Source organism: Thermobia domestica, unplaced genomic scaffold, assembly GCF_964235325.1.
Source record: "Thermobia domestica unplaced genomic scaffold, izTheDome1.hap1.1 HAP1_SCAFFOLD_2051, whole genome shotgun sequence".
Taxonomy (NCBI): Eukaryota; Metazoa; Arthropoda; class Insecta; order Zygentoma; family Lepismatidae; genus Thermobia; species Thermobia domestica.
Window position 1 is genome coordinate 5306 of NW_027657755.1, and position 15030 is coordinate 20335.

General features: G+C 34.9%; 1 long non-coding RNA gene across 1 annotated transcript; it reads right to left on the reverse strand.

Annotated features, from left to right (window-relative positions):
* Positions 1-419: 419 nt before the first annotated feature.
* On the reverse strand, positions 420-7250 carry LOC145678204 (uncharacterized). The gene is made up of 2 exons (XR_014130302.1): positions 7183-7250; positions 420-697 (listed from the first exon to the last, which is right to left on the reverse strand). It is a non-coding gene; the product is annotated as an uncharacterized LOC145678204 (long non-coding RNA).
* Positions 7251-15030: the final 7780 nt, after the last annotated feature.

The window sequence follows — 15030 nt, forward strand, 5'->3', positions numbered from 1 at the left end:
CCCACAGACGTCGAATAACTGAGCGGATTCTTCGCGAGACCAGTTTTCCGAACAAGTCGCCATTACTGTTTACCTACAACTAGCGCCGTTAAGTGACGGGTGGCTGAAACTCTGCATAGTTATAAAGTCCATGTATTAAAATTGCCGCACACTCCTCATTCATCTGTAACAGATGAAACTCTACAAACATCGGCCTCGTAACCTCAGTTTCTGACCCTCCCTCGTGTATGTCCTCTGCAAACTTACAGACGATATTACTTATTCTTACATTATATTTAGGAATTATACAGCATTGTGTCAAAGGACAGTCAACGATGACCTTAAAATATTTCTGTTACCCAGTGGATAAAAAAAAAAAAAAAAAAAAAAACATTTTATCGCAAATTTGATATCATATAAAGAAAAATGAAAGTACACAGTAAATATTTGAAATACTTTATTAAACAAAAAGACAGTGTGTGTGTGTATATATATACAGTACAGAAATCTTTGGACATTTACAGGTAAGAAAAAAATTCTTACCTGTTGACCGGAGCAATTGTTATCTTTTGTCCATCGCTCTCCAGGGTAAGACCCAACTCATGTAGAACAGCTGAGTCCACTACACCTTCCTGCGTCATACTAGCAATCACAGCCTGGTTCTTTAAGTTCTTCTCACACAGATTCCTTACAGCTAAAATTACCCATTGAATAATGACTAGGCAATTGTTAAGGAAAACAGATACTTATCAACGACAGCTCATTTCTTGATATGAATTAACAGCTTGCCAACCTCGGTCCACTAATACAAGACACATTAATTAAAAAAAAAAAAAAAAAAAAAAAAAAAAAAAAAAAAACACGAAGACGTGACCGAGTGTACAGAATAATCATGGTACTGCAGTGGTCTGCCACCTACACTATGCATAATGGATATACATTCTCATCAAGACGAGACAATATAAATTGAGGGGAAAAAAACTTTTAAAAATCTTTGATGCTACCTGCGATCGGTTATCGCACACCTGCGAACGAAGCCTTGAAAAGGAAGTACATGTGCCAAGTACGAGCTAATGACCTCACTTAGAAACTACTTATAAAGGTGAATGTTAAATTTAGTAGTGAATTTGTTTTCTTTTTTTTAATACAGTAAAAAATAAGATAATTTCGAACTGTTACAGGGTTCTCACGTATTTAGGAAGCACGAATTCCCGAACTTTTCCAGGTTTTCCAAGTCACGATTTAACAAATTTTCAGGTCTATAGTGAGTGTATGTATGTATGTAAGTAGAGCAGTTTCACGAAACAAATTTTATTTTATAAAATATCTCCTAATAAACAGCCGAGTAAGATAAAAAGAAAAATGGGATCTAAGTAGTAAAAGTCCGTACTTAAAATTTCATGATTTCCCAATTTTTTCTTTTCACGAAATTTCCAGGTTTATCAGCTTTTCATGAAATTCCCTTACTTTTCCAGGACTTTTTACCATTAAGCTGAATTCCCTGATTCTTCCAGGATTTCCAGGTCGGTGGAAACACAGTGTTATAACTTTGCCAACTTACAAACTGTTTTAGTCTAAGGCAGAAATTCCCAACTAAAGACCGGATGTTAGGCAAAATGCCTATCTATATATATAAAAGAGAACGTACAATTTTTTGTCCGCTCATCACGCTAATACGGCTGAACCAATTTCTTTCATTTTTGGGGGGTTATTAGGATTTGGACCCTAGATGGTTTTTATCATATCACTTTAATTTTTAATTACCAGTGTCTTGAGATAATTGACCATTCAGGTGTCCATAACGTACAAATCCTTTATTAGTTCATCATAGGTAAAAATAAACGTATTTATATGCAACCCGCATGACCGTGTCACTCGGCGGGTTAACATAAATGACAGGCGATATACAGCGGAAAATAGCTTGAATCTTCTGTTTAAAATTTTTTAATTGATTTGCTTATTTTTACAGACACTTTTACAATATGCCAGCACCGGGATGACCGCAGCGAAGCGGGGCGGGTTAACATAAATGACAGGCGATATAATGTTAAGATTTACTGCAATCTTCTATGGTTTTTATCATATCACTTGAAAGCGAAAAAGTAAAAATTATCTAAGTAACAAAGTTTATTGCGTTCCGGGGTGACCGCAGCGAAGCGGGGTGAACGCTGCTAGTTATTTAATATTAGATATTTGTCTATTTCGCCTCTTACTGCCTAAATAATTGCGTTAGTGCCTAATGTTGCCTATTCTATGCATTTTCTTCGAAATAAGACTTTATTAGGAAAAATATATAATTTAGTATTTCAAGAAAGAATTCTGCCTCTTCCGAGAAATATAAGCGCTGTTTGTAGTCATAAGATGCCGTAAAACTTTGGACTGCTATGTGTACTAATAGTGTGCTGTAAAACTTTGGACTGCTGTGTACACTGATAAAGTGCATAAAATTTGGACTGTTATAATGTAGCGGTAAAGTGCTGTATAGAATGTATTTACCAAATATACTTGGAATACATGTCAAGCTTCGTTTTTATACAGGGTGATTTTTTCATTTGGGTCTAGAATTTCTAACTGAAGTCCGATTTTCATGCAGTTTGTGACAAATGACCAAAGAATGATGGGAGATTTATGGGACTATGTTTACTTGTTTAAATTCATCCTGGATAATATCGATCACGCCTCAAGAAGAACAGCAAATTTTCGCCAGTTACAATTAGAATGAGGTTTTGGATTTTTGAGGCGAAACTGCAAAAAACAAATTAAGTGTTAGCGGTAACACCCATAAATCACATGTTGAATAGCTACAGCCGGTTTCTTGCCATAAACGACGGAGAGATTTCTTGGGTGACCTGAGGAGTCGATAACTGACATCTTTCACAACACCCGCCTGCGGGGTCTGATGCTTCCCTGTCTCACTCAGAAGCGATCCTGTTTCTTCCAATTTATTCACTAGCAACCACTTTATGTTCCTGTCTGAGGAAAAATGTGAGGCAAATTTGTTTCTGAATGGCCTTTGCATAGCAACACGAGATTCCGTTCTCCAAAGATTTAACGATAAACTCATATTGTTCCAGAGTACACTATTCTCAATGTGCTCTGATCATAATCACACAATAGCACAGAACTGTACAGCACAATTCCCAATACAGCCGGCCCAGTTTCCTGTTTCTTATTGACCTTAGCAAGATTGACATCTAACGATGAAAATTTAAATCTCCACACCGCACCGCACTTCATTCCAATTGTAAGGTACACTGGCGAAAATTTGCTGTTTTTCTTTAGGCGTAATCGATATTACCCCGGATGAATTTAAATCAGTAAACAGTCCCATAAATCTCCCATCCTTCCTTGATCATTTGCCACAAACCGCATGAAAATCGGACTTCAGTTAGATATTCTAAACCCAAATGAAATCCGTGAGTTTTAAAAAAATTACCCTGTATATAGCCTAAAGTAAAAGAAGATATTATCCAACAGGTTCTTTGAACATTATCTATGACTTGAATTTATTTTTGAATTGTATTTAGTATTTAGTGCCTATTTTATTGTCTATTTTTTAAATTTTAAGTACCTATTTTCCAGACTTTTAATGCCTAAACATCCGGTTTCTATTCTCAACATTGTTTACCTGACGCCGCATTTTTGTAAACCTTACATACTTCACACTCCCTCTCTCTTTCCCCCTCGTTGGTCATACGTGCTGACTGACTGACTCCTGTAATTTCAGATGTATCTTAAATCTTTAATAATAATAATAATAATAATAATAATAATAATAATAATAATAATAATAATAATAACAACAACAACAACAACAACTCTATAGCCTATGGAACTGGAAGGTTCAATGTCATATCCACAAAAGCTCTCCTGTGATTTCTGTCCTTAACCAACTGGAAATGAAATGAAATCTTTAAGTTTTACGTCCCACGGTTATGCCGGTTAGGCTAAAGGAGACGGTGATGATGAGAGATGAGTTAAATGGTGGAATGAAGAAAGTGGGAGGAAACGGGAGAACCCCGAGAAAACCCACAAGCACGGTGTTTGTCCACCACAAAGTTTACTTGGCGGGAGCAGGGTTTGAACCCGGGACCCCAAACACCAGAGGTGAACGCTCTACACTGAGCCACCGCGCCCCCCTTAGCCAACTGGATCCAGTTCCTATTTCGTATTATTATTTCTGCGAGATTGATCTTAATATTGTCCTCTCATTTGTATCTGAGTATTCCCGATTGTCTTTTCCCAGTTAAAATTTTGAAACCGTTCCTACTTTTTTTTTTCCATTCTGATTACATGACCTACCTACCCACTTGAGCCTCCTAGATTTAACGATTCCTAAAATGTCAGGTACACGGTATAAATTATTCAGCTTCTTGTTATGAAATTACCGCCATTCCCCATTCCCCGTCCCTCTTAGGTCTGGATATTCGCTTCAGGATTTAGTCTGAGTTCTTTACTCAAAGTATGCAACCATGTTTATCGTTTCATATATTTTAAGCTTCAAAATTTTCGACAACATTGCAAAAACAAACCAGTTTAGACTGAATAATAACACGAATACCCTGCTTTCAGTCGACATTTAACTTCTTCGTGAACGTTTTTGATCTTTTGATATGTTATCCCAGATATTTTAAAGTGTCCACTTTGTTGAAAGTATTACTTGGTAATATATATATATATATATATATATATATATATATATATCGGTGAATTCTCACATCACCAATTTCTTACTCTTGTGAGCAGTTGGTAATATATATATATATATATATATATATATATATATATATATATATATCGGTGAATTCTCACATCACCAATTTCTTACTCTTGTGAGCAGATAATTTTTTGCAAGCTTTGTTTTTAACGAGACCAGTCATTACTGAAGGTATTTAATTTAATGCATAACACTAGTTTTCTTGTGCATCAGTTTTTGATCAAAAGAAGAGTCATAGTACTTGAATAAACTCATATTTGCCTGATTTGGCCCCAGCAGACGTCATGTTCTTCCCTAAGCTCAAATATGCCCTCAAGAAGGAGCGTTTTGAGGCTCTTGCATCAATTCAAACGAATGTGACGGCAGTGCTGAACAGCATTCCAGTGGATAACTTTCCTAGGGTGTTCCAGAGCAACTACGACAGGTCCCGCGAGTGTCTGATGCAGGAAGGGATGTAAGTAGAAAACTATCGTGGTAATAAATTTTTCTGGCATCATTTCGAGATACTCCCGAAATTTATTGAACGTACTGAAGAATAGGAACACGGTGCTGATCTCTGGTGTGATGAGTCCCTGGTTCAATGCCAGATCATATGAGTTTGTGATGGAAAACATCGTTTTTCACCGTCAGTTTTCTCAGGGTTCTCTGATTTCCTCCCACATCCTCATTTCATAAACTCCTTTCAATCATCAACTTCCATAGATTACCCATCTCCTTTGACATAATCACGGGACGTAAATCCTGCAGTATAACTTGGAACTTTTCTGAAAAGGCAAACACATTGACCCTTCCACAAAACTATGAAGCTGGCTCCCTAAAATTATAAAATTTGTCTCCTCTGAAATTTACGACCTTAATATACATTTTTATTACTTCTAGGGACCCCAGTTCACCGAAGTAGAACCCAGATTACATATATTATTCATCTTAGGGAAATATATTTTGTTGAGATGAAGAGACAAGAGTAACACCTTAAATTATTTTAAGTTCCTCTGGAAATAGTACACACAGGGCAAAATGCATGCTTCACTAGTCAAATTACAGAAACAATATTTGGCGTAATATAAAATCTTAAGAAATATATATATTAATTCTATTTATTCTGGTGGCCACAATGCTAGGCATTTTCTTTAAATGGGTCCACATCAGATTTTCGTTACATATACATATTTTGTTATGTTTTTGTAAACCTACGCTTGCAGGAACATGAGTTTGGCAGTAAGTGCAGTGAAAACAATTACACGGAAGATTGTCGCATTCGTAATACTACAAATTATGGATGCGTTAAAATATCAAATAATACTTTCGACCACGTAGATACTTTCAAATATCTAGGATCGATGTTCACTGATCAAAACTATATACACGAAGAAATTAAATGTCAACTAAAAGAAGGAATTCATGTTATTATTCAGTTCAAAATCTTTTGTCGTCGCGAATTATGTCAAGCAATCTGAAGCCTTAAAATATATAAAACGATAATCATGCCTGTGTTTCTGTATGGTTATGAAACATGGTCGCTTAATCTGAGGGAAGAATGCAGACTGAAAGTATTTGAGAATAAAATCGTGAGACGAATATCTATTCTGGGGGCCAAGAGGTACGGGAATGAGGAATGGCGGAAACTTCGTAACGAAGAACTACAAAATTTATACCATTTACCAAACAATGTTAGGGTCATCAAGTCTAGGAGGCTCAGGTGGACAGGTCATGTAGCAGACTGGAAGAAAGTAGGAACGCTTTCAAAGTTTTAACTGGAAACCCAATTGGAAAAAGACTATTAGGAAGACCTAAGTGCAGATGGGAGGACAATATTAAGATGGATCTCGCAGAAACTGGATCCAACTGGCTAAGGACAGAAGTCAATCAAGAGCTTTCTGAAGGCGGCATTGAACCTCCGGGTTGCATAGGCGATAGGAGTTAGTTAGTTAGTTATTTGATACTTCATTTTCACATTTATGTTTGTATCGTATCATACGTAGCAAGAAAGTTTTATCGTCAAGTGGGCTCCTCGAACGTTGGGGAGCTTAAATGGGAAGCAGTAGCTCCTTACAACTTAAGGCACTGCGTAAATCTGAAAGACATCGTTTTTTATCTACAATTAAAGAATATTGTATATATATTTTTAACAACTTTTATACATTTAAAAGAAGTTTATATATTAATTAATCGAAGTAAAGATGCTTATTTCTAACCTTGTTTATTGTCTTAAATGCTTGTAATAAACAAATTCAACTTAAAACCACTATAAATAGACCTCGAACAACGTGAGTTTGGAAAGCGTGGACTTTTCTTGGAAGCAATTTACCATGATATGCAAGGTGTTTACAGTTACGTATCTGGAAAGAATTTTAACATTGCACATATGCGAGATTTATCGTATTTCTTGTCAGTCGCAATTGTCAAAAATTGTTGAAATTCATTATGGAAAGTTATCAAAAACTCTGTGAAGAACTAACAAAATTACCTATAACATGAAAGGATACAGGGATTCCTAGCGTCGATATTGCAACAGTCAAGAAGCACTGGGATAACTTCCAATTCTCGAACCTGCAAGCAAAACCGACAATCGTTAAGTACAATGAACAAGAACATATATATATATATATATATATATATATATATATATATATATTTTTAATCTAGAAGTTTCTATTATTCTACGAGAGCTACCGGAGAAGTTTCTACAAACTACTAGTAATAACAGTGGTGCCACTGTTTCGCTGCTACAAAATTCGAAAGAATACACGTTCCTATGTTTAAACTATCTTTGATTGTTTGTTTGTCTATTTCTTTATTTAAGGAAGTAGTTCTGAGTGAGAAATATGAATTTCTCGTGAACACTTTTGGCTAATGACTTTTATGATTTCATATGTAGTTTAACAGCGAAACAATGCATCAATTGACTTGATTTCTGGGTGAAATACTATGAATAGGGTTGTGTACATTAGGAATTCCGAATTCCAGCGTGGTCTCACACTTCTCACTGATAAATTTCGCGAAAGTCATTCATCCATGTATGTTATTGCCAGTAATGTTGATACTGTGGGCATAAGCGGAATTAGGAATTGTCTTCTGTGTGTGTGTGTGTGGGGGGGGGGGGGCCTTTTGGTCGGTCTCGAGCGTGTGAAATACTTCCTTTTTAGGTGGCATTTTTATATTTTGTCAAAAAGTTTCACCCGACCATGGCTGTGCGTGAAAGGATTTGCATGGTCACTTAAAAGTACGGAAACTGTTAAATTGTTGGGTCCACACAACTTGACTGAAGCTCAAAAACAGGCTTGAGTCAATTGGTGTAAAAAAAAATCAATTAAAACATTCAACCGAGGAAAATCAAATTTGATGTACTTCGAGTCCGAAACTAAATCGCAATGCACTCCTTGGGTGTTTCAAAACGAGTCGACACCAGCAAAGTTTGTTGATTTGAAGAGTGCTGAAAAGCAAATGATTGTTTTGTTTCTTCGGTTATACTGAACATATACAGCTTTAGAAGATAGAAGTACTGTAAACGCTGAGCAGTATATAACAATTTGTTTATCAGAGGTCATCAATAAATTGCGTACAACAAACTCAAATTTCCGCATCGTTCCTCACCACAACAACGCCAGTTTCCACTCTGGACATCCAACTATTGATTTTTGTGTCCAACAAAAATGTCGAATTAGTGACTCGTACTCACTTGATTTATCATCTAATGACTTCTTTTTTGTTCCCATAGATGAAAAATAAGATAAATTACATGGTAAGTGATTTGTGTTGTCTGAAGTAGCTGTTTACGTGTTTGGAACAGCCGTTTATGAGGTAGCAGCTTCAGAGTGAACAAGAATGATTTCAAAATTGGTTTGCCTGTATGCAAAAGTGCTCTCATAAAGATGAATACTTTGGAAAATATTTCCAGACATTTCCTTTTTTATATATACTGATGGCAGAAACTTTTCCAGCACACCTTGTAGAAGTATTTTTTATAAGTATTAACCTGAGTGAGTTTTAATGTGTGATTTAGGATTATCTAACATTTAATCGGTATCTACGCCTTTTCATTTTTTTTTTTATCCCATTGATTTATATGGGGAACAATCCGGTTTCTTTGAAAACAACTTCAATTATGCTAATCTCTTGTCCAAGTCTAGTTAAATGTTCCTAGTTATCTTAAAATAAAATTTGCACCGCATATAAATTTAATACTACTATAATTAAATTTGATTATTAAATATTAAAAGCACATTTAACAAAATTTAATTTCCACAAATCAGAGACATTTAAAGAGAGTTGAAGAAAAAGTCAGTAACATCAAACCAAGAATTTTCCAGTACACCTGAAAGAAAACACAAAAATCATTCCTTATATAGATCACTGGGTTATAAAACAAATATATGGGCAGTAGTCAACACTGTTAAGATTATGGTAATATATATATTATATATATATATATATATATATATAATATATATATATATATATATATATATATATATATATATATATATATATATATATATCTATATATATATATATATATATATAATGTTGCTGTTAGTTTTTAACACAGATGAACAAATATTCTGTTCTAAAAATATGTTATACGATGTCACTTAACCGAGAATACTGCCAGAAAAGTAGTTTCACGATCGAGGTCGAGGTTTAAGTCGCGGTCGCACCCTCGACACTGGCACAAACACATGGATTCAAATGGGTAAGCGCATGCCGAAGATGTACGCTACACCGCGACCTAGAGGTCGATCGCGAGGGTGAATTAGTGGTCGCGATGATAAAAACCGAGTTTGTTTTTGCATCGATGTTCAAGGAAAGCATCGCTGTCTTGTGTTCTCATTAGTTCTCCCTGAAGCGCTGCACGGAATAAAGTCTTCATTATGCTCGAGAGGTTTTACTCTCGAGAGGAGAGAAATTTGATTATGAAAAACATTAATAGAATTAGTGAGGAATGTTCCAGCAATATGAGATAAGAAACACGAACAACATCATAATAGGCACGTTTTAAATAGAAAATGGAAGAAAATAATAACTGAAATGGGAATGTCAGATAAGTTATTCATATTTATTTGAGAATTATACTGTAGCTTACTACTATATAAGGCAGTGGCGGTTACAGGGAGGAGACTTTCGGGCTAAAGTCCGTAAATTGTGGAATTTCTAAGAAAAAGAAGCTACTGTTAATCATATCTATGCTTAAAAACTCCACGCTTACCCTTCCCCCACCAATTCCGAGATTAATAAAAGATGGTTTCTTCTAAATTCGTTAATAATATACGGTAAAGAAATACTTGTAAAGACAGGCACGTATCCATAGGGAAGAAACGTCCAATAATGAAATTGCAGTGACGAAACTTCATTTGTTGAAGTTAATATCCCCTCCACCTCGAAACTTGAAGACATACTTTTTTTTTTTTTTTTTTTTTACTGGGAAATGATTTCTCACCTGAGTGCTGAAAGAGGGCATTTCTTCACAGAAAATTGAAAAACATGTAAAAATCTTTGATTTATTGATAGAGATGGACAAGAGATGAGACTTAAATATTTTTGCGAACAAAAGACGAGACTAGCATTTCTCATGTCTCATCTCCCGTTCATCCCCATTTATGAACTGTTTGGTCCTTTCAATATCAAAATGTCGTTTTGCAGTGTTTTTTCACGCGTCACAGTAATGTTTCTCCTCAAAACCTGAGAACTTACAGCGAGGGTGCGGCCTAACCCTTCATTCATCTAGACCTCGAAATCGAGATAACGACCGCGACTTACACCTCGACCTCGATCGCGAAGGTCTCTTCGGTATGTCTTTACCCTTAAATTTTGGGGCAGTGTTATTCTGGCAACACAGTAATTTCTATGGTTAGCAACACTGAAAATTCTTCAGGTTCATATTTTCTGTTGTAAAATAACATTATCCATAATTGTGGTAAGTTGCATTTCATTATCTCCTTTCACGTATGAAAAACAAACAAAAGAAAAAATGGTAAATTTTGTATTATTTTTAATATATCAGGCTCTTAATAAACCAGACTCCTTAACAAGCTAAACTTTACCAAGCCTAGGCTTAAAGTAGCATTTTACTTCGCATTCAAAGACGTATACTTTAAGATAAATGAACATTTGAAAATAGAAAATATTTAAGTCTTTAGATCAGCGTTTTCCAACCGGTGTGCCGCGAGGAAATCGAAACAAATTATTAATTCTATAGGAACCAAATTACAAGACATAGGGGAAAATGTATATTTGTATTTCACATTACTATGAACCTCTACTATAAATCTACAATTTTAAGTTTCATACTGTGTTACTTTTCTGTACATTTTTAATGTTGAAAAACATATTTATCATTGTCATGACCATTATTGCTCCTTTATTGTTGCAGACTATTTCGTAACTTGAAATTTTAACATATCATTCAGTAAATTCAACAAAGCAAACATGCATACAAATTACCTACATTTGTGTTTTAAAAGTATAGGAGACTTGTTTATTTATTCGTTATTTAGTGATCTTTCCTTTTACTTAAAGGTTAGATACAGTTTTCGAAAGAGAAAGTGGAGTTTTAAAACCCGAGTCCTATATTTCATTGCAATTGTTTTCTATTTTAAAATTAGAATAAAAAATAACACGGGCATAATGATTCACCACGGGGGAAAATTAGTGATCGAGCTTTCTTCTCTGTAAGGAGATAAGTAATCACATAAAAATACCACGGTATTTTATATTTAAAAATAATAATGGTATACACACACACACACACACACACACACATATATATATATATATATATATATATGGGTGTGCCGCGAGAATTCAAGTTACACCTGTAGTGTGCCGCAAGTTGAAAAAAGTTGGGAAACGCTGCTTTAGATCTATCGAGTACAACGTAATTTAATTTCATTTTACCGTTTGTATTCCACGGATAGATTACTCTTTGCATCCTGAGCATTGCACTAACCCGCCAATCCCAACAGCACTGTTGGGTAGTCTATCGATCAAGGATACTTTCATAACTACTGCCATAGGAATACATGAGGAACCGAGTTTTGATTGTCCATATCTTAAGATCGATTGGATGGATTATCTCAATCAATGAAGTCAATTATTAACTTTTCATCCTCTACCCCTTGACCAAAATTCATGGAGAACCACATGGGCATTATTTATTATACGCGATCTACAGAACTCATCCAATATTAACCAAACTGGATGAGGAGATAGCATTTTAACTTAGTTATTATGCACATGAAATACAGTGAGATCTCGGTAAACTCCATCAGTGCCGCTCACTTGATTTATAGAGCTATTGTAATATATGTAGTAATAGCAGGTGTGTAGGGTTGTACGATATATCGATATCGGCTTATGTCGATATATCGATATCGGCTTATATCGGTAATCGATATCGATATTTGATATTGTCGATATAGATATTCGATATTGTCGAAATCGATATATTTACTCGCTATCGATATCAGAAAAATATCGAATGTCGATATCGAAATTTCGATATCGCACAGCCCTACAGAGGTGGCAAACACATCGACGGTCTACTCAAGTCAACCGGCAAATGGTGACAGGTAGCTTGCCGTGGTCTGCTATACTCTCCGTATCGATCACTGTTATTGCTTTATGATTGCATTTACCCGGCCAGTGAACAAGAACGCTACTGACTTCTGAAATGAAAAGTAGCCCTCCAACCTGAAAAGGTTGGCCATCCTGAAATAGAGTATGCAGAAGTGAGGGAAACATTGAATGCTAATAATTTAAAAACAGAGGACTAAGAGAAAGCAAGTTGAATGAAAAATCTTATAAATTGACACCTTGGACTTCTTGTTAATTTCTTGTGTCTTATTGTCATGGATCAGATAAGAAGAATGAAGCACCAAAACCAAACCCGAAACAGAAGTTTAAATACTAGCTTACAAGATGCTGCCACTACGAATGAGTCCAAATCATATCATCGTATTCTGCATAAGGCTTTTGAAACTACATTTGCCCGTACGTGGGACGCTCTACTATGGACTGTTCTACGTTTCGACTTCACTTCAAATGATATACGGACCTGTTGAAGAACGGCACGCCTCCTCATGGTTCATTACGAGCAGGCAAATCCGCCCAATCTGGGTGTGAGCCGTGTGGATTCAGATTATTACCTTCCACAAAGAGCGAGAAAACACGTAGTTTTCCTTTTGTTCTGAGCGTTTAATAGCCAGGAAGTAACAGCTTACCTTATGCTGTAAGCGATGTTAGTTAAAAACAGGCAACGTATTACGAAATTACCTCGTAAAAAAAAAAAAAAAAAAAAAAAAAAAAAAAAAAAAAGTTCGTTTATAGTCACTTTTTTCCCCAAGTAATTAATACAAATTAAGAGAACTAGCCGATCCGTGCATGTATGGTGTATTAAACAGGAAAAGAACGACAGATCTTGACTTTACAGCTGGTCAAAATTTACGTCTTCAAACTTAACAATAAGAAACAGAAACGCCAACGTTCTAATTATGTTACTACAATGAAGAAAGAAAGAATAGAAATAAATATATTTAATCAATCCACTCTCTCTCTCCTAGACCTTCGTGAGGAAGCACTATGGCTCACTTCTGAGCCAAGTATTTCCCCTTTGATCTCTTGAGTGTATGAATTATTTACAACGGATATTAAACATCCGCGGATTTTCTTGGTTCTCCTGTCTCTCTGTGCTGTTTACGGAGTTTAGTTTATCAAAACTTTTTTATATATTTATTTTGTGTGTGTCCACTCATCCGTCCGGAGGCAAAACAAACCCCAAGTTTTACTAATGGATCACCACCAATTTTCGTCAGATTATAGCGGATTAAAAGTTAAAGTTACGTGTTTTGATTAGCGACGGCCAAAATTTTCCGGAATCCTGATTCCGGATAAAGTCCGGAATTCGAAAATATTCGGAATTCAGAAGAAACGAAATTCGGAAAAAATCCGGAATATTTTCGACATCGGAATTTTTCAGAAATCCGGATTTTTCCGACATCGGATTTTATCCGAATTCCGGAATTTTTACGATTTTACCTTCCGGGTTCCGGAAAGTAAAAATTCCACAATTGGTCATCCTAGTTTTGATGTATTTATTAAGAATGTGCCATATGTGTGCAAAAAAAAAAAAAAAAAAAAGATTTTGAAATACTGGACTCACCTGAAGAAATAGAAGGTTACGTTAGGCTAGGATATCTTTTGCTTTTTTTGACGGTGAAAATGTGTAAACATGCTATAAAATTTCAACCAACATACATTAATTATTTCATATGTATCGCAAAATTTTAACATTGATTTATGCAGTACCTCTAATATGATATGTGAAAGTGTGCTGTAAAAATTCAATACACAAATGTTATTGAGAAAGTATTACTAAAGAAATCCTCTTTCATTTATTGATAAAACTACGGTGCCAGTAATTACGTTGTAAAATTTTACCTTTTATTTATTGAAACATATTGCCAAAAATGCGTTGTACAGTTCAATCAATATCTTTACTTTGTAAATACTGAAAAGTTACATTGTAAAACTTTATTATTTCCCTTTATTTATTTATTTTGCATCAAGTTAAAATAAACAGATAATACGCTGTAAAAATACAAATGGCTTTTAATATGTAAAAAATACGTTGTGAATTTTAATACAGGTTTGTAATATATTAACAAAAAATAAGGGGGGAAATTTTAAAAACTGAACCAACAGTCTTATAAGTATTTGATCTTCCTAGCCTATATTTCGCACACATCAAAAGAGTGTTTCAATGACCCTATTTGCAAATACAAATTATAATCGGATTTCCTCTCCTTAAAAATACTATACAGAGTTGACGACATTATGCAGTACAACAAGATTGGAAACTTGTGCTACCTATTACCATAATCTATATTCAAAACAAATTTGAGAGGAAGAAGATCTAATTAAGCTAAACAATAGCGGCTCATTTTCCCCTCAAAAAGAAAAAGTGATTAACGACAATATACATGCAAAGTAGTCACATTTCATTTAACAATTTATTACTAGATGTATAGAGAATGTATACATGCGCTTTTAACATAGTTGTACTAACAGCTAAAGCGACGCAACCGAAATATGGCACCGCATCCACAAAAAGGAAGAGCACACAGGATTGCCACTTTCAATGATTTCGTACTAGATTTAGTGATTCTTTGATTGTGGGAATGAATTTGTTATATTTGGTTATTTATTCCTCAACTATATTTTGCGTTTAATTTAATTATGAGAAATGCTGACAATTCTATCAGAATCAAATAAAAACTAATTTCACTTTTGCGGCAAACTTGAAGCAGTAAATTTCGCCTAATTTTATAGCACTCGCG